The 24,131-nt window shown below is 42.5% G+C and overlaps 1 protein-coding gene across 1 annotated transcript in view; it reads right to left on the bottom strand.

The window, feature by feature from the left end:
• DIAPH2 (diaphanous related formin 2) overlaps positions 1-24,131 on the bottom strand; it is an 887,225-nt gene that overhangs the window by 850,544 nt on the left and 12,550 nt on the right. The window lies entirely within an intron of this gene.

Here is a 24,131-nt window from a genome sequence, read left to right as displayed (position 1 = left end):
AAAATTTGATGACTCAAGATTTGTGTGGAGGAAGTCATTGCCAGCATGAGCACACTTCTCTCAGTTTTGCCAGAAGACTCACTCAATCTAGAGACATCTAGCAGTGTCAATGTTACATTTCCTTAAAAGCTTTATTTTTTTCCTATTACCTGGCTCACATTAAAAAGTAACATATATTTCAAGCAACTGTCACCACATACTTCTTAAGAACCAAGGAGTTAGTAATGGGCAATGGCTTTGGTAGTTTGAGCAGGAACCATTCCAGAGTTCTAGAGAAAAATGTCACTGTGATTTACATGAGCTATCCAAAACCATAAATGGATAATTATTTGCCAGCATGGCAGAAAATTAGCTATAGTATAGTCTCTCCATTAAAGATCCCATATCTCACTGATGGAGTATCTAACCAGAGCCCTTCCCATTTATTTTAGTTGCTTTCCCCATCCAGACAATCAAAGCCATATAATTTTATAGGGACTATGTTTTACTCACCCAGCTAGCTTTCTTTCATTACCAGTCTCCTGCAGATGCTCAGTAGTGCGAATTACAACTTTAGCTAGCTCAGATATGGCTAAGTAAAAAGGTGTGCATCATCAGCATATTATAGCCACTGCAACCCACACAATTAAGTTGCACTGTTAACAGCCTCTCCTACATTAGAAACGAGAGCCTTGACAAGATGGAGCCCTGAAAAACTGAATTTCCTCAGGGAGGAGAAATTGCACGCTTTTTGAGAATGTTCAGCAGGGTAGTAGGGGAGCGACCCAAAACCTGCCCTATCATCCACTTGCTATGGTTTGCAACTCAGTCACTACTCCTTCACTGTCTACAGTATCAAAAGGCTGCGGACATTGCTTTACCATGGATATTTCATCTTTCTTTATTGCCAGATCATCCACTGACACTGCCCTACATTCTCTACCCATGGCAATCATCAAATTGACAAGGATTAATGAGCTATGAAGCCACTAAATATTGTGCCATCAGTAATGGATACTGTGGAAAATAAACCATTAGCTTCTGGAAACTAAGGGGAGCTTCAAAGACAGCAGCACTTGTGACAGCTCAACAAGTGTAGTTAATGCTCCTGCAAGGACCACTTGCCATTGTACTCCTTAAAGCCTCATGCTCCCAGCAGGGCTTACTGGTTTGATAGACAACCTCCCCTACACTCTCCAGTTTCACATATACTCTCAAAGTAGCAGCCAATGTTTTACTCAAGTATTTGGAGACTGCCCAGTTACTGGCTCATACAGCTCACCTTGAGTTAGAGTGGATGTTGCTTAACTGCAATCCTGATATTAACAAACTTCATGTTAATAACAACATTTTGCCAGGAACCAATCCATCCGACTGACATTAACGTTAATGGTATCTGGATATTGGCAACAGGCATGCCACTTATTCATTTGGGAGGGTTGGGGGGGGAGGGGAGGAAAGGAGCTGGGACCACAGGCAGATCTGCAGCCAGGAGAGGAAGCACCAGGACAGGTCTTTCTTGGCTGCAGCCCTGCAAAACATGCCTGTAGCTGGTGCTCAGCACATCCCAATGCTTTCTTACCTGGCGGGAGCAACACAAACTTGCCTGCACACACAGACCTGCTGCCCACACAGGACATAACAGGCTGAGGTGCCCATACCCCACAAAACAGGGAAACCCCTACTGGAGTCCCAGTGCTTCAGGCTGGGACGGGTGACTAAGGGGCAGGGTTTTCATTACGCAAGTTCTCAAGTATGACCTACAGATTTAAATTGTACACTGCTTCTGAAAAAGCTACAGAAAACTTCCCAAAACCTAGAATTATTTACTTGTTTTTAACCACAGAATTTAATTCTTATTTATGTGGCTTTTCTCAAAGACTTTAGAAAACTGTTAATTTTATTAACTAATGACAGTAAAAATAGTTTGAAATGGGAATTCGTTTTATTCATGAAGTTTATAATGGTTTCTTAACACTAAAGTTAGTTGTTTAGGAGCAACTAAAAGTAACTTTTCAATTCTCCCTCTTGGCCCTGCAATTAAATTGACATAGCTCTCACTTGGATATTTCAATAATACCTCAGCAAAACCAGTGAATACCACACTACACATTCAGTATTTTGAAAATTCAAATTACAGGCCCGAATTTCCATTAACTCATACCTCAAAGGGGATATTTTTACTTGGCAATTATTATTTTTGAAATTATTTCACAACAGTAAAGCTACAATCTAAAGGTTTTCATTTTAACTGATTTCCATGGGTGTACCCACTGAGAAATGATTTATTGTGCACTTCTGAAAGAGGCCAGTTCCATTTAGGTATTTAAACATGGACTTAATTTTAGCCATTCAGATTTGTCAACTTTGGCCTTAGAAAGGTTAAATATCACTCCCTATGTGACAGTAATGGTTTTGTCCTCAGTAGCTGAAGTCATAATATATTGATCGATCTGCTTCCATGCATGTTAGTAGTCCAGAATACGTGTACAGTTAAACCAAAGTTATCCAATCAAAGTGTAAATCATGGTCTATGGCAGTTTGTAAGCCTGTTAGTAATCAGTTATTTATTCTTACTATTTGATATCTGTTTTAATATGAAAAGGCTCAATCATTTACCCTTTAGCTCCATTTCCACTGGGCTTGAAATGCGTGACAAACCATAATCTGAAGAAAGCAACAGAGGGTCCTGTGGCACCTTTGAGACTAACAGAAGTATCGGGAGCATAAGCTTTCGTGGGTAAGAACCTCACTTCTTCAGATGCAAGTAATGGAAATTTCCAGAGGCAGGTATAAATCAGTATGGAGATAACGAGGTTAGTTCAATCAGGGAGGGTGAGGTGCTCTGCTAGCAGTTGAGGTGTGAACACCAAGGGAGGAGAAACTGCTTCTGTAGTTGGATAGCCATTCACAGTCTTTGTTTAATCCTGATCTGATGGTGTCAAATTTGCAAATGAACTGAAGCTCAGCAGTTTCTCTTTGGAGTCTGATCCTGAAGTTTTTTTTGCTGTAAGATGGCTACCTTTACATCTGCTATTGTGTGACCCGGGAGGTTGAAGTGTTCTCCTACAGGTTTTTGTATATTGCCATTCCTGATATCTGACTTGTGTCCATTTATCCTCTTGCGTAGTCCAGATGATGAAGATGTCATCAATGTAGCATAGGTAGAGAAGGGGCGTGAGTGGACGAGAGCTGAGGAAGCGTTGTTCCAGGTCAGCCATAAAAATGTTGGCATATTGTGGGGCCATGCGGGTGCCCATAGCGGTGCCACTGGTCTGGAGGTATATATCGTCACAAAATTTGAAATAATTGTGCGTGAGGATAAAGTCACAGAGCTCAGCAATAAGCTGTGCTGTGTCATCATCAGGGATACTGTTCCTGACAGCTTGTATTCCATCTGTGTGTGGGATGTTTATGTAGAGAGCCTCTACATTCATGGTGGCTAGGATGGTGTTTTCTGGGAGGTCACCAATGCATTGTAGTTTTCTTAGGAAATCAGTGGTGTCACGGAGATAACAACCTAACTCCGTTACATTGATGACATCTTCATCATCTGGACCCATGGGAAGGAGACCCTGGAAGAATTCCACCATGATTTCAACAGCTTCCACCCCACCATCAACCTCAGCCTGGACCAATCTACACGGGAGGTCCACTTCCTAGACACCACAGTACAAATAAGCGATGGTCACGTTAACACCACCCTATACCGAAAACCCACCGACCGCTACGCCTACCTTCATGCCTCCAGCTTCCACCCTGGACACACCACACATAGCGCTGAGGTACAACCGCATCTGCTCCAACCCCTCAGACAGAGACCAACACCTACAAGATCTTCACCAAGAATTCTCAAAACTACAATACCCACACAAGGAAATAGAGAAACAAATCAACAAAGCCAGACGTGTACCCAGAAGCCTCCTGCTACATAACAGGCCCAAAAAAGAAACCAACAGAACTCCACTGGCTATCACCTACAGTCCTCAGCTTAAACATCTCCAACACATCATCAGTGATCTACAACCCATCCTGGACAATGATCCCTCACTTTCACAGACCTTGGGAGGCAGGCCAGTCCTCGCCCACAGACAACCCACCAACCTTAAGCATATTCTCACCAGCAACCACACACCGCACCGTAACAACTCTAACTCAGGAACCAACCCATGCAACAAACCTCGATGCCAACTCTGCCCTCATATCTACACCAGCAACACCATCACAGGACCTAACCAGATCGGCTACAACATCACCGGCTCATTCACCTGCACGTCCACCAATGTTATATATGCCATCATGTGCCAGCAATGCCCCTCTGCTATGTACATTGGCCAAACTGGACAATCACTACGCAAGAGGATAAATGGACTCAAGTCAGATATCAGGAATGGCAATATACAAAAACCTGTAGGAGAACACTTCAACCTCCCGGGTCACACAATAGCAGATGTAAAGGTAGCCATCTTACAGCAAAAAAACTTCAGGATCAGACTCCAAAGAGAAACTGCTGAGCTTCAGTTCATTTGCAAATTTGACACCATCAGATCAGGATTAAACAAAGACTGTGAATGGCTATCCAACTACAGAAGCAGTTTCTCCTCCCTTGGTGTTCACACCTCAACTGCTAGCAGAGCACCTCACCCTCCCTGATTGAACTAACCTCGTTATCTCCATACTGATTTATACCTGCCTCTGGAAATTTCCATTACTTGCATCTGAAGAAGTGAGGTTCTTACCCACGAAAGCTTATGCTCCCAATACTTCTGTTAGTCTCAAAGGTGCCACAGGACCCTCTGTTGCTTTTTACAGATTCAGACTAACATGGCTACCCCTCTGATACTTGACATAATCTGAAGAGTCATGAAGTCACTCAATTTGTGCATGACTGATACACAGAACCTGCCTAGGTATGTAGCATTAACTAGTGTGTCCACACAGATACATTCCACCTTTTTTTAAAGACTTCTTTTTAAAAAAAGATTAAATTTAAGCAAAATTGCTTCATGTAACCCACTTTCATTCCAATATCTGTGTGATCAACCCTGAACAACCCTTCCACTACCCTAAACAGAAACTTGAAATATATTTTTATTGAACCATCCTGATTTTTAGATTAACACGTACTGTTTATTAACTTCTCCTTGAACACCAATTCTTAAACTCTGTTTAATGTTAATACTGAATTATTGTCTCCTGTTTAGTCATTAAAGTCTGTGAATAAAGCTCAACAGCACTGGCTTTTCTTTGCCTCCATAGCAGCTAGCTTGTGGACTTCAATTTATGTACCTGAAGTCTTACACAATTTTCTAACCTTGTTTTTTTATCATCTTTCTAAGCAATAATGATAAAAAGCATCCTCCTCCCATCTCAAGGCTGAATCCCCACTCTGGCCCTTCGAGTGCAGAAGATGGGGGCCCGCAAGGATTCTAAAAATTAATACTGCCACTCCAGGCTTGTATTAAACTCCCAAGGTTACAGCTTTTCTCTGACCTTGGATGGGTAGATGCTGCCACCACCCAAGTGCAAAAACCCATTTGAGAACACAGGAAGGCACATTTGGGAATTTCTTCCTGTGGGGTACTCTCAAGACCTTTCACCCCCACCCCCCAGGGAAGAGCTGAGAAAGAAAACAAAGGAGATCAGCTGTTGCCACCACCTAATTAAACAACATGTGCAAAAACCTCTCAGGACACAAAAATTCAATCCTATTCTTAAAAAAGGTAAATTTTATTAAGAAGAAAAAAGAAAAGATACATCTGGAAATTTAGGCTATTGCTAGATTTAAAAAGAGCAAATACAAAATTTAGCAATCAAGAATAGCTTTCTCTGGAGGTCCTGCTTAAAGATTACAAGCAAAACAAAAAGCACCTTGGGATAGAGGAGTCCACAAGCCATAAAGAAATAAAAAGAAACAAACCTAAATGCGTCTTCCTAGATATTCCCTGATCTACTTACATATCTGGGTGTTTCAAATGAGTAGTTTCTAGGTATGATTTGATGATTTTTCATACCTGGCCCAAGCTCTTACAGCATAGCTGCTCTGTCCCTTCTCTCCGGGAGAACATACAGACAAAGGGGAATTTTTTTCCCAATTTTAAAAAGTTTAAAAAGCCTTCCCATTGGCTCTTTTGGTCAGGTGCCCACTCCCTTCCTTTAACCTATGGACTTTTTAACCCTTTACAGGTAAAGCAAATAGAGAACAGCTACTAACAGGGATTTGATAGCTAAGTGGCTAGATGGGTGTCCATAAAAGGGAGCTACCCACCCCCCTTCATTTATCACATGCCATAATACTGTTTCCCATTTTTTGCCTCCTGAAGAATTAGCTTACTTTGTCATAATTTCCCACTTTCTTCAGTACAATTTTTTCTTCTTTTCTAGGTCCCCTGGAGTTCTCACTGGGTTCCAAATTATTTTTATCTGGATTAACACACTTTCTTCTCTTCCATATCAATAAAGACTATAATGAGACCAAAAGACCTATGCAGTACCCCTTTACCAGTCTCATAAAAAGTACGAGTGACTTATTACTCTGCTTAGACTCTGTGCCAAGTTTCAGTCTAATTAATTTTGTAATAGAATTTAATGTAGCACTGTATCACATCAATAACGTATTTAAGATTTAATAGGTTATAAAGGACATTAGTTTTGCCTTATTAAGCCCACAATTGAATCCTACTTTTTACTACACTTTTTTTGGGGGGGTGAAGGGTATTTGTTTGTTTTCAAGTAATACTGGTTCTGCTCACTGTAAAGCTCGTATTTTACTGAGAAAGTCATTTTTCATAGAAGGCAAATGACCAGTACAGAGAACAACACCAAGTTTCCTTGATATTTTGATGGCTATTATCAACAATATTTTGAAGGTGCCAGAAATCCCAGCATATAACTAGGAGTTTTTAAATGTTTTCTAGAACTTTGGAGTTTCTTTATTCAATTGGAGTATCTCCAGGATGTTTAAGCAAGTGGACAGCATGTTTTTTCCCCTCATATTCAAGTGTTTTCTCTCAATTCTTTCTCTTCTCTATTTTCTTCATGCTTGTCTACATGCCACTCAAGAGAGCGGATCACTCAAAGAGCAGGCCAACTGACTCCGGCTAAAGCTCACTGTAGTGGGGTGGTTTCCCCATTCCTGCCCAGAAGAGCTTAAAACAGCCCTGGGAGAGGGCTGTGGCAGGGAAAGCAGCTGCACCTGGGCCACGCCCCCATCAGGCCTCAGCTGGCCCTATGTAAGAGGCTGGGAGCCAGGAGCTCAGCAGTCTCTCTCTAGCTGTAGAGGGAGATCAACTTGGCTGCAGGGACCTGAGCAGAGAAGGGCTGGGGAAAGGCAGAGGAGCAGGGGAGCTCCAGCCTGGAAAGCCCCAAACTGTGGCCTAGCAGAAGGCCAACGGGTACTGGGGGTTGCAGAGGGCAGCTCAGGGGTAGGCAAATGCAAACCCAACCTTGACGGTGATGAGTAGGCTGATACTGCAGACTGCCCCAGGGCACGGGAGCCAGACAATGACTGGCAGTAGCCTTATACTGAGGCGAGGTAGGGATAGTGGGTGGGAGCTCCCCAGAGAGGGGAGACCCTGAGACAAAGGGGTTACTGCCAAGAGGGAGCACCCCAGATAATGGGGCACCGGGTCTGGGAGGGAGACAGGGGCCAAGCAGCAGCGGGATATTGGCCTGCAGAAGACACTTCGGAGGCTGGACGAGCTAATTCCCAGAGACAACCAGCAGGAGGTGCCGCAGGGGTGAGTCCCACTCGTGACAGTCACCCTCCACCAACCTTGTGCCCTGCATCCTATTTTGTTATGCTTCATCACCTCCACATCTCTGGCTTCTTTGTTCATCTGTTTTCATTTTTACTTTCATGAAAAACTCTCAAGTCTGGGACAATCACCAAAGAGCTCAAGTGTCACTCAAGAGGCTGTCCACTTAGTAGTTTTCCCCCTGTACAGTTCCCCCTTTGTTTTAATAATTGCATCAGTACCACATTCCCCAAACATTTAGGGTCATCACTTGGGAAAACAATAAAAGAATTTAACTAAAGGGAAAAAGATATCAGTGAAGTTTTGTATATTCTGTTGTAAGCAACTCTCGTGATAGAAGATTCAGTAAACCATAATGCATCCAGAAAACTGGATTTCAGTGTAATCTCCACCAATGGGGCAGGAGCATCTGTTAGAGGTATGGGCATACTCATTTTTGGTTTATTTCCTTTCAGTGTGTCATAAATCAGTAATGACTAAGTCTCATTTTTTCCCTTTGCCATCACACAATAAAATGGACCGAACCTTTCTGAAAAATTAATTTTTTACAAAAGCTATAAGGCACTGTTCAAAACATGTGGCTATTACCTTCTTACAACCAAGTTATCTGAACAAATTTTTAATGCATCCAGCAATGAAGATCGAATACTTGAAGCTTAACGTTAAGCACAAACCACATTTTGTTAAAAATTATACAAAAAAAGTTATCACAAACGTAGTGCCATAAGAAACTAGCACTATTGTGGCATTCTTTACCCAACTGTAGCCTTTAAATTAAGTAATAATTCCTTCATAATTAAGGCAAAAAATCTGTATTTCTATTAAAAAAGTTTCAATAATGGTTCCAAAAATTCAAAAGTGAAGCCTCACACTAAACAACAGACAGTCTACGAAATAGACTAGGGATCCTAATGAATGTAAGTCAATTATGTGTTAAAGAAGTATGAATGAAAACTAACGAACCCTTTAAAAATTCCTGTGTCCATACGGGGTTTTGTATAGACAGATCACCCAACATACTACTTGTAGTATTACCAGATGCATATTCCATTTTAAAAGCTAGAATAGGTTACCTCCATCCTTCGGTCTTTGTGAAACTGATTGGGGAGGGCATTTTAGGCCTGATCCACACTAACCCCCCACTTCGGACTAAGGTACGCAAATTCAGATACGTTAATAACGTAGCTGAATTCGAAGTACCTTAGTCCGAACTTACCGCGGGTCCAGACGCAGCAGGCAGGCTCCCCCGTCGATGCCGCATACTCCTCTCGCCGAGCTGGAGTACCGGCGTCGACAGCGAGCACTTCCGGGATCGATCCGGGATCGATTTATCGCGTCTAGACAAGACGCGATAAATCGATTCCAGAAGATCGATTGCCTGCCGCTGAACCAGGAAGTAAGTGTAGACGTACCCTTAGTTTAACAGTTGTCTCCCAGACTGAGCATAGTCTCACAGCAGTGGTTACCAGCACGGTTCAGGGGCAACCACTGGTAATACCATTTTTTGCCTCATTAACCCAATAAGATTTCACACTGTTCCACTCACGATCTCGATCTTCAAAGGAGTTTTTCCAGTGTCTCATAGAATGGAGCCCTAATCCTGATCAGGAGGGTTTTGAGTGATACCATAAAACAAATAAAAGATTGGCAGGAAATGGCCATCTGGTTCTTTTAAAATGACCACTATCAACCGGTACAAACATAATAAATATTTTTCAATTTACTCAGGAAAATAAGTTTCCATGGTTCTGAACTATATAGCCCACAAACAGCATGCACGTCATTTTGAAAAGGATTGCTATCCACCAGCTCTGGCACATGGGAACCCATTACGTTGCTGGATTTAAGTTTGCTGATGGAAGTATATCAATGTGTTTTATACGTTTACTGCCAGAAATCCCAAAAATCTGTGCAATGCTTCAATCAACTGTGCCAGGCAGAATTGTCCCTATTCCAAATAGCTTACAAGATTAAAGGTACAAGGAGATACAGTATGAAGAGCTTTTTTTACAATATGATGTAGCTCAGAAGCCTAATGTGAGAAGTTAGCGGTTCCCACAAGCGTAATTTCAACTTGGGTGCATTACATTTGGTCCCTACTTTTCCAAACACTAATTCTGTATTTATACAGCTACCTTATTAAATAAGGCCTTGCTTTTTACTAAAATTGAAAAGAGCATAGATCAACTGCACATACGGGCATGGCTAATTGAAGTGCCTAGTGAAAGTCACTACAGTGAATGAGGCAAGGCTTCTGTACAACCATTACATGGCATTCCATGCACATTTTTTTTTTTTTTTTGGATGCACACCGAGTCAGTACTCTGTCTTAACTTTTACTTTCTTTAAGGCATGAAGTGTTATGATAATGACAAAGACAGTACACATGTATAAAGACAGTTCTATCCAGTGTGTGTTAAAAGCCTAGAGAAATCAAGCAGATAGAAGTAAATATATTATCAGCAGTGGAAATATTTTGAGGTACAAAAAGATTGTAAATTAAAACACAAAATTTTCAGCTAGCTTCCATTAGTCAATACAACTGATTTTGTACAACCCTATCCTCTAATATTCAACTTTCATGGTTGACCTAATCTGACTTTTAACGTTGAGGTACACGCTAACATCAAGCGTTAGACCCTTAAAGCAGTTGCCAACATTGGCAGCCCAACAAATTTAAATCAAGGACTAGAAAAATAAGCTCCCTCTTCAATACTTGTCCACAAAATCACTTAAGCCAACCAATGGTTGTGGTGTGTCCAGGAGAAGACTGTTCCATGGTCTCCCCCCTTATTGTCGTGTAGGGCATGAGTGAGGCTGTTACCATAATCTGAGTACATAAGGTTCATTAAAGATAAGGGACTTGCAGTACCAAACCAGAAGCAGCCCATAACATGATTGCTTCCAACACAGACACACGCCAGGTTGATTGCAGGTTGGCAGGACAAATTCTGTTGATGCACAGATTTTAATGCCCGACATACTATTATCATTCTATCTAGTTTGCTTCATAACGCAAGCCACCGAATTTCAAACAGTTCCTGCATCAAGACCATAACTCCTAGCTGAGCTGTAATGCTACATACCACCTTTTATAAAGACATCTAATCCTGATTCAAAAAGAGTAAATGATGGATTTTTCGTCACATCCCTGAGGTAAACTGTTCCAATGGTTAATTACCTATGTTGAAAATCTGTGGCTTATTTCTATTCAGAATAGTTTTCCAGTCATTGGATCTTCCATACCCTTGTCTGCTAAATTAAGCCTCCATTTACCATTAGAATTTTTCTCCCAGAGATGCCTCAACCTTTTCTCAAGTTAAATAGGTCAGTGTTTCTCAACAAGCGATCCGTGGACTGGTGCTGGTCCCTGAGATTTCCCTGACAGTTTAGGAAGGCAGCAAGCCAGTCCCTGGCCTCAAAAAGGTTGAGAAACACTGAACTAGGTAGACTAAGCTTTAGTCACACTGATACACAGTATTTTCAGACATCTAATATTCTTGTAGCTCTTTTCTGAACCGTTTCCTATTTGTCAACATCCTTTATGACATTCAGACACCAGAACAGAACAACATTTTGATTCAATGTGGCAGACCACAATTCCAGGCCCGAGTTTAGTCTTTAGGCCGAGAGTACGCTCAGAATGAGTATAATCACACCACAGATGTAACAAAAACAGATCTTGAAGACAGTGCCAAGCCGCCACTACCAAAGATGTTATGCAAGAAGAGGAATGAGGGTTGGGGGGTTCCCAGATAGTTCATACCTAAAAACACAACACCTGCTGCTACTCTGGATAGATTGCCTTCTCCCCAAGACAGATACCATCTAGATCCAATGACCCTGATAGATCCAAAAGTACAGAGCTGTGAGGCACGAGGAGCATAGATGCAAGAGCTATATCCCTATCTTCCTTCATATCATAAAGCGTATGTGTGCACAATTCCTTATTCTGTGTTTTAGTTGAGTGCTTAGACCCGTTTCTAATAGCAACACAGATGGCTCTCTCTAAGAGGATCACACTTATGGATCCAAATACTTGTATTTTCTTCTACAAACTTCTGTGACAGTCAATTTTGAAACCTCTGCATTAGACTCACATGACCTCCATTAAGTAAGTTTTAGCCTATTGTTCACATTGGGTGAGGCTCAACTATTTCCTCCCAGCGCCCTTTTCCAATGCCACTTTACCAGTCTGATAAAAACCATATAACCAGTTTAAATTTACTTGAAGATTAACTTTTAATACACCACCACCACAAAGCAGTGGCAGAGAAGGGAAGAGATTGTTCAGACCTGCTGCCTGTGAAAGTAAATACGATAAGACACTAAGAGCAACTGGGGACAGACCCTTTGCAGCATCACACACAACTTGCTAACTGTAATCAAATCAGCAATGCATTCTAGAAAGACTCTAATGCTTACCATGCCGAAGCACACACTCCCAAGTATGTTTATGTGAAAAGTCAGCCCTCAACTGACGATTCCCATTTTCTATAGCACAGAAGTTCTTCACTGTTGCTACCACTTAGAAGCCAGTTAATCTCAAGTATATTCAGCACATCACAATGGTCATATTCCATTCTTTTTTCAGTTTACATTCATGAATGCCATAATCTAATTTCACACCACTAAATTAAACCTGCACCTCTAACCTAAAAGTCAAATGTTACTAAATGCAAGTGATGCAGCACTGATTCATCCCTGTTGAACATCTGTTTGTTGTAACCACAGTTTGAAAGCCTGTTCTGTTTTTCTACTTCTCTTTGTACACATCTGTTCAACTGCGTATCAATTTATTAAAAATGAATATGTAATCCAGTCACCAACATGACCAGGTCCTTCACTCACCTTTAAAAGTAGAGACTTCTGCTACAGTACTCAGAGTTTATAGTAACGTTAACATGAGAAAAATTATGTCTTTCCTTGCCTTTAATTAGGACTGCTAAACTTTTGATGGCAGGAAACAAATCTAATGCTAAATCTATGTTGCCATATAAAATACATAATTCAGCTTAATAAACAAATTATTGCAGTAAGCATCCCTGAAGTGTGACTTCCACTAAGGTTTAGTTCCATTAATAGGATTTAGGTGAACAACTGAGCTGGAATTAGTTTTCAGCTGAAAGGATACGGAGTTGTTATCACTGTATCAATAGGCAAATTAACACTAATTAACAATTGCTGAAATTTAGTGAAATTGACTGCCATTCTTAACACTGCACATATGGGTAAGGCAGACATTTTCACAAGAAAAACAAAGAGAGTTAACTGCTTTAACAGAACTGAAGCAACAAAGAATTAATTCATTTCCTTCAAATCCAATTCAGTCTACACAGATTGACATTTGCATCCATAGAACTAAATACTGTGATCATCTCAAACCATTAACTACAATCTGAACCAATGAGCCTAGACTTCTGTGATTTTGAAAACATTTTGCAAGCTAGGCAATATTGGAGCTTTGTACTGATTTTACCGTTTAGACTTCCCCTACAAAGTGAAATATTACACATTTACTGGAAATCAATTTTGCTTTCACAGTGATAATTCACGTACACCGATAAGCTGGTTGAGACTGGGCAGCTTTGAAATCGAGAACAGGCCTCACACTGCTGTTGGCTACTCAAGAAAAACTCTTGTGCAACAGTACCCTCTTCTGAGCATGAACAATGACAGAAACCCGAAGAATGATGTCATCTTAAGTTGTTTCACATATTTGCATATTCAACAGAGGCTTCCCTCCAAGTTCTATCCACTCTCTACTGAACAGGCAAGTGCCTTAGTTGAATCACTCTTGCTCCAGAAAAAGCAAGAACATGTTTTCTAGACACGAGCTCTGCGTTCATTTCAAAGCTATCTAGCAGCTTTAAGATCTGTTTGAGGGACCAAGAAACACTCGTTTCACCTTCTGAAGCCTTCTGGCCAGTCTTTTGAATTTGGAGGTTGCAAGGTCAAGAATACACCAGATGCCTTTCTTCCCAGCCTCAAAATAGCACAGAAGCTAGTTAGTTAGTTCTCATGGTGTTGGTGGGACAGTACAGAGGCCACCGAGTGCATGTGTATCCATGAAATTCTGTCCTGAGCCAAATCTAGTGTATGCTTGTGGGGTACCGATCACATCTTAGGTCTTCCATGGGGAAGAATCTTTCCCCTTCTGTTTTCATTGGGACCAAGTCAAAGATGATTCTCCCTGCGAAGTTGGTATGCATTTGGAGTAGATGACCATACCATCTTAAGTGTTGTACAACCATTTGACAAAGTGGGACCTGTTTAGTTAGAAAACTGATATCTTCATTCCACTTGAATTTCTACAATTTGATGTTTTCCAGCATTCAGAGATGCTTCATCCAAATGATGTCCAACTTCTTTTCAATCTTCACAATGAGGGGCCATATTTCAGTCCCATAGGCCAGAATACTGACCACTGAAGCATAATATATCCTCAGCTCCATCTCTCTACCTATCAAGGTGTTTGGTTTGCAAAAGATATTCTCAACTACGTGCCCTGTTATTGATTCTTTTGCAGTGTAGGCTCCAAGTTCTCTCTTGCTGCCACCCATCTTATTGACAAAGCTGAGATAGGGAACGTCAACAATCTTGACCGGATGGCTGCCCATAAAGATGCTAGAGCCTGCCGTGTGTTCAAAATCACCCACCAGAAGAACGTTGGATATACTTCAATAAATTTTCAGGCAGACTTTTGTGGCTGAGCTTTCCAGGGCTGTAAGTGCCACAACTAACTCATTAGTTTCACAATAGTGAAACATCATCAGCAAAATACATAGTAAATAAAGGCATTTTGGCATATACTTTGATGAGAACTTGGCTAACGTCCATTTTATAGAGACCAGGTGGGTGAGGTAATATCTTTTATTGGACTAGGCAGTGCATAGCTTGGTTCAAATGGCAATAAGAAAACCTTAGGAACAAGTTTTGTGCATGAAAGCTACCAGCTGGGAATGAAATGGGACAAATGGGTCACCTACTTTCTAAGAAGCAAAGCACAACATTTATGATCAGTAAACCAGAACTGACGGCTGTGGGTTTGAACTCAATACCTCCAGCCTATCAAGATCTAATAGAAGACATTAAAACCTTGATCACACTGCCTCATATCTGCAGAGCATAGGCTTGAAGAATCTCTTTCTTTAGTTTTACAGACCTTGCCACACCCTTCCTGGAGAGAGGTCAGCTTTATCTCAGTCTTTAAAATCAATGTCTTCACCCTAGCACTACAAAACAAACTATGGAACATTTTCTGTAATACTGAAAAGATATATTTCTTAAGCAAGTGAATCACATAGCTAGAATAACTATCCCTGGTACTATCCAAGTTCTCTAAAGAATACTTTGTCATGAGATAACAAGACCTAGGATATGTCTACACTGCAGGCACTACAGCAGCACAGCTACAGCATTGCAGCTGTACCACTGTAGAGAAGCATCTATGCTACATTGACGGAAGGGATTTTTCCATCAATGTAGGTAGTAAACCACCTCTTAAAAAGGCAGCAACTAGGTAGATGGAAGAATTCTTTTATCAACCTAACTGCAACTACAGTGGGGATTAGGTGACCCTAACTATGCCAAGCAGGCTGTGACATTTTTCACAGCTCTGAGTGATGTAGCCAGGTGTATTAGGTGTATACCAGACCTTACTATGCCTTAGCTGAGGATCCTGACTGGGATCACTGTCAGATAATCTGCAACTCATGCCCTCTGCATCCGTGCAGCACTGAACTCTCAAGGCACTCTGCACTCAAATCACTGAACATGTCTCCATACTTATGAGCGAGCTGAGTTTTACTTGGATAGAATGAGTTGTTAAAAATTCTGTAGATCCTCCACAGATTTATGGCATTTAGTTTGAGTTTTAAATGAGTTCTGTAATTTTAGAAGTAAACTCAATAGTTTGTGAATTAGATTGTAAAAGTATGTCCTCTAGTTTAGCAGTTTGTCAAATCTTTGTCCCAAATATCTTACATGAAACACAAAGTCTTCAGTTCCCATATTGTCAGCACATTGACAATATGAGCTCAAGTTACATTTCAATGTGATAATTAATGGTCTTTTTGGTGCAATTGTTTTTAACTTCATCGTCAGCAAGAGATGATCCTGCTTTCAAATAATTTCATGAGCAACTGTCATCTTTGAAAATGGCTATTACCCTATTCTCAAGGGAGATAGGGCCACAGATTACCACAGGCAAAGACAGAATAGTTCTGTATAGCTCGAAAGCTTGTCTCTAACAACAGAAGTGGGTCCAATAAAAAAATATTACCTCCTTCACCTTGTCTAATAGACAAAGACAGTCACATCTCCACTCACCTGCTGCACATAGGGCTGCTTTCCTGTGGGCAGCCTATTGCCACAGTCCCATTGATAGCAGTGGGAAACAGCTGCTATTTTCTGAAAGGTAATTCACTTCCTCTGAAGTAAGAAGCTATTCTTCCTTCCTCTTACTTCCCAAATCTATCTTTGGCACAGTCACCAGTTGGCAGCATTACATAATTTACAACTTGTAAAGTAGTGTTGAAGTGCTTTTCTGGCTATTTCAGTTATCCAAAGTTCCATTTAGATCAAGGGTTCCAAATTTTTTTTCCCTGAGGGGCCCACCGGGCCCCCCTGCCTTCCCAGCCCCCACTGCCTCCTCCCTCCCCCATTACTCCGAGCTCCCTTCCGTGGCCTCACACCCCAGGCCCAGCCCACTCCTTGCCTCTTGACAACAGCAGCCGGAGAGCAGCAGCTGCTGGCTGGGTGTCCAAGATGGGATGCATAGGGAGGCGCTTCTGAGTCCAGAGGCTCCCCCTGGTCATACACCCTCTGAGCACCGTGCCCACAGTAAGGGGTGGCCTCGGGGTTGGCCCGTTGGCTCAGCAGGGGCAAGCCCTGCTGCCTGAGCCTCCCTGCCAGGCTGACAGCTCCAGGCAGCATTGCCCACCCCCCACCCAGTTAGCCAAGGACTCCAGCCCCGGGATCACCCACACTCACCCTCCCACCTCCGACAGCCATGGACTGCAGCTTGGAACAGGAAAAACAGTGAACCCTCCAGCCACTACCCCTCAGGGCCAGCCCCTTCTCTCCCATCCACCAGCTCCGCCTCACCCCCTGCCACTCTCCAGTGCTGGGCTCCTCCGGCCCTGAGCGGGAGCCATTGCCGTCTGCCACTCTGCCAGTGTATACAGTTTGGGGGGGGGGGGGAGCATACCCCCCCATGCCACTCCCCTCAAACTCCACCCAGGGAAGACCACCTGGGACGGTCACGGCCCCACCTTTGGGAACCCCTGACTTAGATGAAGCTGTTGCAAATAGCAATAAGGTATGCGCTCTGCTAAAACTGACTTTGTACATCGTTGGTGCCAGGAACTAGGCTGAGATTTCCATGAAGGGACTGCCTGCATTCTGATTGTGACCACCTGATCCAGGACTGCTGTGTACATAATTACATCAAGTACCATTTCAAACATACCTAGACTCCATGTCACTAATTTATCCTTCACTAGGAAGGCAATTTACAAGGCACCAGGGGTATATGTCTTCACTACCGGCCGGATCGGCAGGCAGCGATCGATCTAGCAGAGATCGATTTATCATGTCTAGTCTAGACACGATAAATTGATCCCCGAGCGCTCTCCCGTCGACTCCTGTACTCCAGCTTGGCAAGAGGCGCAGGCAGAGTCGACGGGGGGGAGTGGCAGCAGTCGACTCACCATAGTGAGGATACCACGGTAAGTCAATCTAAATATATTGACTTCAGCTACGTTATTCATGTAACTGAAGATGCATAACTTAGATGGACCCCCCCCCCCACACACACACACACACACACTGTAGACCAGGCCCAGAATTCTGGTACCACTCAGAGGAACAATATTTTTATACCCAATTCATTAGAGATATCAACATGATAAAAGGGTTTTAGCATCCATATGTGAAATGTTGACTGACAAAAAGGAAGTTTCTCAAGAAGACTATACTTAGATGGAGTCCAAATTCAAAGATGCTTTAGGGTAAAGCATTTCAAAAAAGTTTTCTTTATCCCAAAAATAAGCATTATGAACCCAGAAATTCAGAGCTAAGGTTAAACTTAAAGTTTGAAATGTGTGATATTTCTGAATAAAGGACATGTGTGATACTGATGTACTTCTAGTCAATTCCATTCTGCCTATTTGGGAAGCCTTGATAAACGGGATAAAAGTAGACAAAATAATCTATTACTTGCAGTACTTGAGCCAGGTAGTCAAACATTTACAAAGCTGCTATTTCACATCACTACAGAACCTTCTTCCCCAGAGTACGCCATTTCCCAGAGTGTGTGGGAATGCAAACACTTTCCAACTCAATTGTGAATTTATCTTAAACAAAAACAAAACAAAAAACCCACACCACTAATTAGACAACTTTTTAGATCATGATCTGCAGCTCCTAGGAGATGCCCTAGTTGGCAGGAGTTAAGCAGATCCAATGGGGCCAAAGTAAATCTCTAAAAAGTAAGGAAAAGGCTTGTCTGGCTGTTCGTTGGACCATCAGAAGGAACTTACTTTCTGGAAATCAGAAATTTTCCTTTTGTGAGAAAGGGAGCCTACTGTGACACTGTCTGATTGTACAAGATTTGTTGTAGTTGTTTAACCATGGCAATATCCATGATATAAAAGGTCATATTCAAAGTGTCATATAAGACATCAATTGTTACGATTTGCTAAGCATGATTATCCTATTTATATGCATGTGTCATTTTGTTTCCTGAAGTTATTAATATTGGCTATGTACTGACATCATACATGTGTGTTGTATTCCTACATAGTACCCAACAGGTAAAATTTATATTGAAGCCAGACACTATGTGTTGTTGGCCCATTAAGGACACTTCACTTGTCACCAGACTTTGCTCAAAATTCACATCATGTATGCTTTTGCAAGTCACTTGTTTTGCTTCTTTTAATAAAGCCTATCCACCTAGAAAGGGTGTCTTCCCTCCTCAAGGAGGGATAGCTGGGCAGCTTCACTCAGTGCCCTGAAAGAACAATATTCTTCGAACTAGAGAGAGGTGGAGAAGATGAAAGGTTTGTCTGGACCTCATCCCCCACTCATAGCCTCGCTAAAGCAAAGCACGTACAGAGGTATCTCCTCCCATTAACATCTCACCAAGGACTGGTAAACAAACACATGGGTGAAACCAGAAAACCAGAGAGGATAGGTGACTGGGTGACAGTATGGAAGCACACTATGAGGGCACCCAACCAACCTCTCTGTCCATCAATGGAGTCTTTGATCCATCCAAATGTAATGTTTGCATCTGGGTATTAACATTTTACTACAGTGCTTGGCAGACTTTGTGATAAATGAAAGGGGTGATAAGTTCCCTTTTATGGACCCAGCTAGCTATAAAATCCCTTTTAGTAGCTGTTCTCTACTTGCTTTACCTGTAAAGGGTAAAAAGCCTCCCTGCAGAGGTAAAAGGAAGGGAGTGGGCACCTGACCAAAAGTGCCAATGGAAAGGCTAGAACTTTTTAAAATTGGGGGGGAAACTTCCCCTTTGTCAGTCTGTGTTGTTCTCCCGGAAAGAAGGGACAGAGCAGCTATGCTGTAAAAGCTTGGGCCAGGTATGAAAAATCATCAAATGATACCTAGAAACTACTCATTTAAAACCCCAGATAGGTAAGTAGATCAGGGAATGTCTAGGAAGACGTGATTACGTTTATCTGTTTATTTCTTTATGGCTTGTGGACTCCTCTGTCCATAACCCCAAATGCTTTTGTTTTGCTTGTAATCTTTAAGCTAGACCTCAAGAAGGTTATTTTTGATACTGAAATTCTGTAAGTGGGTTTTTTAAATCTAGCAATAGCCTGAGTTTCAAATGTATTTTCTTTCTTTTTGTTTGTCATAAAATTTACCTTTTTTAAGAACAAGATTGGATTTTGTGTCCTAAGAGGTTTGTGCACATGTTATTTAATTAGCTGGTGGCAACAGCTGATTTCCTTTGGTTTATTTCTCAGCTCTTCCCGGGAGGAGTAGGGGTGAAAGGGTGGAGGGTACACCACAGGAAGAAATTCTAGGTTCTCAAAGGGGTTTTTGCTCTTGGGTGGTGGAAGCATCTACCCATCCAAGGTCAGAGAAAAGCTGTAACCTTGGGAGTTTAATACAAGCCTAGAGGGCCAGTATTAATTTTTAGAATCCTTGCGGGCCCCCACCTTCTGCACTCGAAGGGCCAGAGTGGGGATTCAGCCTTGACAGCCTTTTAGCCCAAACAGAAAGCACATGCCAGACAAGTTTAGAGTGTGTACAGTTTAACTCCCTGGCTCTGGGTACCTGATTTAGGCTATGTCTACACCTGAAAGATAAGTCGATCTACATTAGGTCAACTTACAGCCACCACATTAATTACTGCAGTGGCTGATGTCCACACTACCCTCCTTCTGTCAGTGGTGCGTGGCCTCACCAGGAGCTCTTCCATTAACTGAAGAGGGGCAACGTGTGGGACTGAGATAAGGGTTCTCAGCTCCCTCAGCTGCCCACTGGGAGCGCGGCTGCCCCCTGGGGCTTCTTGCCTCCATGCTCCCAGCCGGGAACAGGGGGAAGCCGCCCGGGACATCTTGCCCCCATGCTCTCAGCTGGAAGATCCATGCTGGGCGTCCAGTTGGCTGCCGTGCTCCCGGCAGTGAGCTGGGACCCTGGAGGAAAGCAAGGCTTCCAAAAGGGAGCAGAAAGCCCAGGCAGCAGCCCAAGCCAGGAGCCTTGGGTGGTAGCCCGCTTGGAGTGGAGACCAGCCAGCCTGGGAGGTGGCTTTCTTGTCAATTTCACAGCTCCAGAAAAGCCATGAAATTGACAAGAATGACAACCAACAGCCAATGTAAGGAACGCAGCGTCTACATAGACACTGTATTGTCCTAACTACACTGACATAAGCCCTATACCTCTCATTGAGGTGCTTTTATTATATTGGCATACCAGGGGAGTTACTTTGGCAGAGGAGCATTTCAGTGTGTAGACCTCCACTGTTTTGTATAGTGTAGAAAGGCCTTAGTATTGCTGGAACTTTCCTCTGATGTCAACAGTGGACAACATTCACTGCCTGTCGAACAGATGAAAAGAAACTTCGCCAGTTGAGCCTTCTCTACCTGCTGAGTCAATAGGATGAAATTCAGTAAGGACAAATGCGAAGTACTCACTTAAGAAGGAACAATCAGTTGCACACATACAAAATGGGAAATGACTGCCTAAGAAGGAGTACTTCGGAAAGGGATCTTGGGGTCATAGTGGACCACAAGCTAAATATGAGTCAACAGCGTAACACTGTTGCAAAAAAGTGTACATCATTCTGGGATGTATTAGCAGGAATGTTGTAAGCAAGACAGGAGAAGTAACTCTTTCCCTCTATTCTGCGCTGTTTAGGTCTCAACTGGAGTATTGTGTCCAGTTCTTGGTGCCACATTGCAAGAAAGTTGTAGACAAATTGAAGAAAGTTCAGAGAAGAGCAACAAAAATGATTAAAGGTCTAGAAAACATGACCTAGGAGGGAAGATTGAAAAAATTGGGATTGTTTAGTCTGGCAAAGAGAAGACAAAGGGGACATAACAGTCTTAAAGAACATAAAAGTTGTTACAAGGAGGAGGGAGAAAAATTCTTCTTCTTAACCTCTGAGGATAGGACAAGAAGCAATGGGCTCAAATTGCAGCAAGGGAGTTTTAAGCTGGACATTAGGAAAAACTTTCTGTCAGGGTGGTTAAGTGCTAGAATAAATTGCCTAGGGAGGTTGTGGAATCTCCATCATTGGAGCAGGTTAGACAAACACCTGTCAAGGATGGTCTAGATCAGGGATCGCAAACTCAAATCACCACGAGGGCCACATGAGGACTAGTATATTGGCTCGAGGGCTGCATCACTGACACCTTTTCATATAAAAATACAACCCCCACGTGAAACGACCCTGGCCCCGTCCCCACTCCATCCCTTCCATGAGGCCCCGCCTCTTCCCACCCGGGGAGGCAGGGGGGACGTGGGGAGCTTGGCGGGCTGCAGCAAATAAGTCCGCGGGCCGCGTGTTTGAGACCCCTGGTCTAGATAATACTTAGTCATGCCAGGAGTGCAGGGGACTGGGCTAGATGACTTCTCAAGGTTCCTATGATTCTATGATAATCAAACATCCTAGGTGAAGATTTCCTGTTTAAAAGTAACGTTTAGGCATTTAGGAATTTTAACTTTTTTTTCAAGTTGTTTGGTATGTTGCTATAACTAAAAGTTTAAATAGATTTACATAATCCTTAAGATTTATTATTTTCCCTACAAAACTGGGTTTAGATTATATCATTTAAACACTGGTACAAAGAGCTGCAGTAGGAGTATTCTTTCATTTACAATTTTTTTAAGGCAGTGCACTGAGTAATATTCTGAGTGAATATTACTATTTTGTCTCAGAATCCAGCTTAGACCTAAAAAGTTATGAATGTCCATCATCTGCAATGTCTAAAACTTCAGAGTCATCTGCTGGTACCACCATCAGTGCTGTAACTAAAACATGCACCAAAAGACTTACTTCATCATCCAGTAAAGTCATCAATGAGTTTGTAATCAGGACCAACAAAATCCAGCTAGACTCCACAGATTAAAAGATTGCTCAGTTCATTTATGCAACAAATTCCCCCTTTCATCTTGTTCAGACACAACATTTCATTCACATGGTTCAATCATTATAACCAGGCTCCTCTCCACCAAGCAGAGCAGCCATTCCCAGAAGGCAATGAGGTGGTTCCCTTATAATGTTGTTTGGCAGCCACCTGCTTTGTCCACTGCTTGCAGAAAGAGCAGCCAGTTGGAGCTAGCTGGGGAGGGCTTGGAATCAGGGTGGACCAGCAGCCCCCCCATCAGCTCCCCGCTCCCCTAAATTCCCTGTGCGGCAGCCGCCCAGCAGGCTATCAGTTGCTAGCAGTTCAGCTGTCCCTCCCCCCACTGCCATGTGCTGCTCCTGTCCTCTGCCTTGTAGCTGCTCCCGGGAGCCTCCTGCTTGCTGTGTGTGTGGGAGGGGAGCTAATGTCGGGGTGTCCCCCCTCCCACCTGCTTCTGCCCCCCGCTTACCCATCTCCACAGAGTGGCACGGGGGAACATGACAGGGCTCAGGACGGAGGGAGATTGCTGGCAGCAACTGCTGTCTCAACTTGCTGATCTACTTAAAAAGGCAAGGTACTTAGAGTGGGGTCAGCATACTTAAAGGGGCAATGTGCATCTCTCTCACTCACATAGGGTGTGTGTCTGTCTGCGATGCTGTCTCCCCTCCCTCCACTTGTGCTGCCTTGTAGAATGTGAGGCTACATTAACAACAATGTGTTAACCCTTGAGGGCTCAGCTGTTCTAGTTCATCATTTAGCAGTAAGGCATTCCCTGGGAAATATCCCACTCTCTGACTTCACCACCTCAACCAAGCTTCACAATCATCATTGCTGTGTACAGTATTAAATTGTTTAAAACTTATAGTGTGTGTGTGTGTGTTATATATAGTCTTTTGTCTGGTGAAAAAAATTTCCCTGGAACCTAACACCCCCATTTACATTAATTCTTATGGGGAAATTGGATTCGTTTAACATCGTTTCGCTTAAAGTCACTTTTTCAGGAGCGTAACTATAACGTTAAGTGAGGAGTTACTGTATATACTACATGTATGGCCCTGAGGATGTCGCATGGGCTGCAGCTGTGTGGGCTGCAAGTGCCTGCAGGCTGCAGTTTGAGAACCAATAAAATAGGGCTCCTACTGATGTAACTTGCCCATTACACCGACTTAACTCCACCTCAACGAGAGGCATAATGCTTAAGTCGATGTAGTTAGGTCAGTGTAATGTCAGTGTAGATATTGCATTACTTACGTCGATAGTTACTGCCTTTCAGAAGCTGACCCTCAATGCCCCACACTGACAGTTACTGGTGAGGACACGCACTGCTGACACGAGGAACGTAGAGTGAATATGCAAAAGCACTGTGTAGCCTAATTCTGAAACAAAAAGCTTATCTTCTAATCAAATTAATTGGCAAGCCTATAACCCATATTACCCAAGTTAATAATATTAACCTCCTAAAATTAGGCAACGTAAGTAAGATTGGCTTGGCAGGACAGCCAACTGACTGGACAAATATTTTCAAATATTCCAGCAAGAATCTCAGGATGTAGGCAGCAACCTACCTTTTTGATTGCATCATAGTACCATCGGTTAGAAGCCTGCTTAAATGTCTTGATCATGCATTTTACTGTAAGTTAATGTCATCTTGATCGTTCTAAAAGACTTCAGCCAAACATTTTATGTATGTTTATATTTCTTCATTTGTGTACTAGGCCATCAATATACATGGTGTTTAATGTGATTTGTAAACCAAGTTGAGATATGGATTCTTTCCCAAAGAGCTTAC

The sequence above is a fragment of the Terrapene carolina genome, unplaced genomic scaffold (genome assembly GCF_002925995.2).
Source record: "Terrapene carolina triunguis isolate 2854851 unplaced genomic scaffold, T_m_triunguis-2.0 Scaffold131, whole genome shotgun sequence".
In the NCBI taxonomy this organism is placed as follows: Eukaryota; Metazoa; Chordata; order Testudines; family Emydidae; genus Terrapene; species Terrapene triunguis.
This window is presented reverse-complemented; position numbering and strand designations above follow the sequence as displayed.